Here is a 4608-nt window from a genome sequence, read left to right on the forward strand (position 1 = left end):
CTTGCATGCATTGGAGAAGGAAATGGCAACCCACTCCAGTGTTCTTGCCTGGAGAATCCCAGGGACAGGGGAGCCTGGTGGGCTGCCGTCTATGGGGTTGCACAGAGTCGGACACAACTGAAGCGACTTAGCAGCAGCAGCAAGTGGATTAAATGCACCAACCAAAAGACACAGAGTGGCTGGGTAGATGAAAATATGTGCGTGTATGCACCGCCACTTACCACACCACTATACTTAACCCCCCAAGTTGTATGTAATTATTGTATATTGTTAGGTTAATCATGTTTCCATAATGGCCTACAATTATAATTATCTTTCTTTCTTTTTAAAAAATTAATTAATTTGTTTTAATTGGAGGCTAATTACTTTACAATATTGTAGTGGTTTATGCCATATATTGACATGAATCAGCCATGGGTGTACACGTGTCCCTCATCAACTGATAAACATCTTTTACTATCGTGATTATGTAACTTTTATTCAGTTAATACCACTGTATCGTGATTGGTCAACAGAAAATGATAGAATTCTATATCACTAAAGCTAACATTTAATAGAAAAACCTGTAATCACTTTTCAAAACTCAGATGCATATCAAAATTATCTTGGACTTTTTTGAAAAATACAAATACCCAGGTATTGCTTTTTTTCTCCACATCTCCAAATGTGTTTCTAACGAGGAGCCATGTCTAAAAACAACTGGATTATATGGTGATCTTTTACTTTTATATAGTTTGGTTCACTTATTTTATTTCACATTTAGTATCCCCATTTCATGTAGTTTGTTTTCCAATTTCTTTCCCTTTTTAAAATGTCCTTTCTCAAGTCTTTATCAAGCACAGCAGAAAAGCTTTTGTATAATAGTGTGTTTAATGTATATATTTTAGAAAACTTAAGAGTTTTTGGCCAGCTAAAATATTTATGACATTTTGATTCCACTTTTTTTACTTAGTTTAAATAGAATGCTAGATTTCTAGTTAAAAAAATGGATACGCAACAAGAAACCAAGTTTTACTGTATAGCACTACAGTCAGTATCTTGTAATAACTTATGTGTGTTAGTCACTTAGTTGTGTCCGACTCTTTGTGACCCCATAGACTGTAGCCTGCCAGGTTCTTCTGTCTGTGGGATTCTCCAGGCAATAATACTGAAGCGGATTGCCATTTCCTTCTCCAGGGGATCTTCCCAGCCCAGGGATCGAACCTGGGTCTCCTGTACTGCAGGCAGATTCTTTACTGTCTGAGCTATAGGGAAGTCCTGTAATAACCCATAATGGAAAATAATTTCAAAAATAATATATGTCTATACGTATAACTGAATCTCCTTGCTGTGCACCTGAAACACTGTAAGTCAACTGTACTTCAATAAAATACATATATTAAGAAAACATAAAAATAAACAGAAGCCACTTCAATGAGAAGCCCGAGCATTGCAACTAGAGGGTAGCCCCCATTCACTGCCACTAGAGAAAAGCCTGCACCCAGCAACGAAGATCCAACGCAGCCAAAATAAATAAATTTATATATAAAGAAAGATGCTTGTCTAATCTTCCTTTCAGGTGTAACAAGCTTCTTTTATCTGAGAGCCTCCAAGTGGAGCCCCATCACGCAAGTCTTGGCAAACACTGTTCATTTATCCACACAAAAATCAGGACACCCAGTCCTACTGACCTGCTTTCAGAGACAAGAAATCAGGGCCCTCAGAGAGCTGTTCCCCTAGAGGGCAAGGTGCAAGCCGAGGAGTGGAGGGTCTTCCGTGCCTAACTCCCACTGTGCTGGCCCAGATGACAGTGGCGTGGGGCAGAGGGAGCTGGAGCGCTAGGAAAGGAGTGGAGACAGCGCTCGTAGGCTGCGACACTGAGCTCGACGGGGACAGAGGAAAGGGAGCGTGTAGGAGGGCACCTGGAATGTGTAGCATAGATGTACTTAGTTCTGGGCACAGTGCTGCTAGCTCAAGGTTTTTGTTTTGTTTTTTTTTTCCATTGAGCATTGTTTGTGATCGGAAAGCTTGGGAGCAGGCATCAAAAAGAGAGTGTCTGAATAATTATGGTATTTCTATGCAATGGAATGCTGTGGAACCAGAATAACAATGAAAAAGGGCCAAAGGAAAATCTCTAGTATATATTTTTGGGTTTAAAAAAATGCCTTAGCAGTACTCACAGTATACTGCTGCTAAGTCACTTCAGTCGTGTCCAACTCTGTGCGACCCCATAGACAGCAGCCCATCAGGCTCCTCCGTCCCTGGGATTCTCCAGGCAAGAACACTGGAGTGGGTTGCCATTTCCTTCTCCAATGCATGAAAGTGAAAAGTGAAAGTGAAGTCGCTCAGTCGTGTCCGACTCTTAGCGACCCCATGGACTGCAGCCTACCAGGCTCCTCCGTCCATGGGATTTTCCAGGCAAGAGTACTGGAGTGGGGTGCCATTGCCTTCTCAGACAGTATACTACCGTTGGTATATAATAAAAGGGGGAAGGTACATATAGTCCCATTTGTTTATATATGCATAAAATACCTCTGGAAGGATATACCAGAAAGTTGGTGGTGATGCAGGAGATGGATGGGCCCCAGGCTGAGCTGCCAGAGTTTGTCCCCTGTGAATCCACCCAAACAGCAGGAGTGAGAGAGGAGCTGAGCCCTGCACAGATAAAAGACAGAGGCCGTGTATTTCTCATTCTCGAGGTCAAGGAGACCTTCCTGACTAGCATGCACAGAAAGGCTCCTTGGAGGTCAAAAAGGGAGTGATGTCAACTACCTGTAGGTCTCTTTGCTAGAATTCATCTTGGCTAAGAGATTCATGCACACACATGAGAGAATCCTGAGATAAACCAAATATGGACTCAGAACCAGGCAAAGCAAGATGATTGGCCAAAGGAAACCTGGAAGAAATGCTCCGCATGAGTGACTCTAACTACCACAAGGGCGCGACTCTCTCTCTGCGCCTACCCGTGTTTCTAGCCACACACCCCTTTTCCTCCTGATAAACGCTTCACTACTTTCCTTCTCTTTGTGGAAACTTATTTCTTGTCAATAGCCGCTGGTCCCTGGTGCTCTAGTGGTTAGGATCCAGCGCTCCCAGAGCCGTATCACGACTTCAACTTCTGGGAGGAAAATGGAAATCCTGCTTCACGCCCTGCAGGCCAGTGTCACCTACGGGCAGCACTGGGCGCTTTTGGGAAGGGGAACTGGATGAGTAGGGGCAGGGTGAGAAGAAGGCCTGTCGTTGTACATCTTCTGGTATTTTTTGAATTTTGAATCATGTGACTATGTTACTTTATTAGTTTACAACTGCTGCTGTAACAAATGACCACAGATGCAATGGCTTAAAACAAGCCAAATTTGTTATAGTTCTGTATACCTGAGGTTTGATCTGGGTTTCTCTGGGTTAAAAGCCAGGTGTCAGAAGGGCTGTGTTCCTTTCTAGAGGCTCTAGAGGAGAATCTGTTAGCCTGCTTTTCCAGCTTCCAGAGGCTGCCCACATTCTTGGGCTCAGGGCCCCTTCCGTCCTCTTCAAAGCCAGCAAAGGTGCGTGTCTCTGACATCCTTCTATGGTCATGCCTCCCTCTGACCACAGCCAGAGATCCTTTTTACTCCTTCCAGTTCTATCAAGACAGAGGTGACACGCATCACTGTATAATTTTCAGGTGTACAGCATAATGATCTGCCATGTACACCATGAAATTATTACAATAGTAAGTGCAGTGAATAGCCATCATCTCATATAGATACAAAATGAAAGAAATAGAAACAAACTTGTGATGAAAACTTAGAATTACTTACTCTTGTAACAACCTTCGTATGTATTATAACATATATGTGTGTGTGTATGAGTTCAGCCAGGCCCAACTCTTTGCAATCCCACGGACTTAGCCCACCAGGCTCCTCTGTCCGTGAAATTTTCCAGACAAGAATCCTGCAGCAGGTTGCCATTTCCTTCTCCAGTTATAACATACAGCAGTGTTAATTATATTTATCATTTTGTACATTACTTTCCTAGCATTTATGTCTCTTATAACTGAAAGTTTGCATTTTTTGATTGCCCTCATCCAATCCGCACCCCACCCCCCACTGCCTCTTGTAATTACAAATCTGATGTCTTTCTGAGTTTGTTTTTGAAATGTAACTGACGCACAGCACTATGTTAGTTCCTGTCACATAGCACATGCCGTGTACTTAGTGGCTCAGTCCTGTCCAACTCTTGGCAACTCCATGGATTGTAGCCCACCAGGCTCCTCCAGGCAAGAATGCTGGAGGGGGTTGCCACCCTCCTCTGGAGGATATCCCAACCCAGGGATCAAACCCAGGTCTCCTGCATTGCAGGCAGATTCTTTACTAGCTGAGCCACCAGGGAAGCCCAAGAATACTGGAGTGGGTAGCCTATCCCTTCTCCTGGGGATCCTTTCAGCCCAAGAATAGAACCGGGGTCTCCTGCATTGCAGGCGGATTTTTTTACAGCTGAGCTTCCAGGGAAGCCCATTACATAGCATAGTGATTTGATATTTCTATACATTTCAAAATGATCGAGGGGGAAGGCGCCAAGATGGCGGAGGAGTAGGATGGGGAAAACACTTTCTCCCCCACAAATTCATCAAAAGAGCATTTAAACGTTGAG

The sequence above is a fragment of the Bison bison genome, unplaced genomic scaffold (genome assembly GCF_000754665.1).
Source record: "Bison bison bison isolate TAMUID 2011002044 unplaced genomic scaffold, Bison_UMD1.0 scf7180017864338, whole genome shotgun sequence".
Taxonomy (NCBI): Eukaryota; Metazoa; Chordata; class Mammalia; order Artiodactyla; family Bovidae; genus Bison; species Bison bison.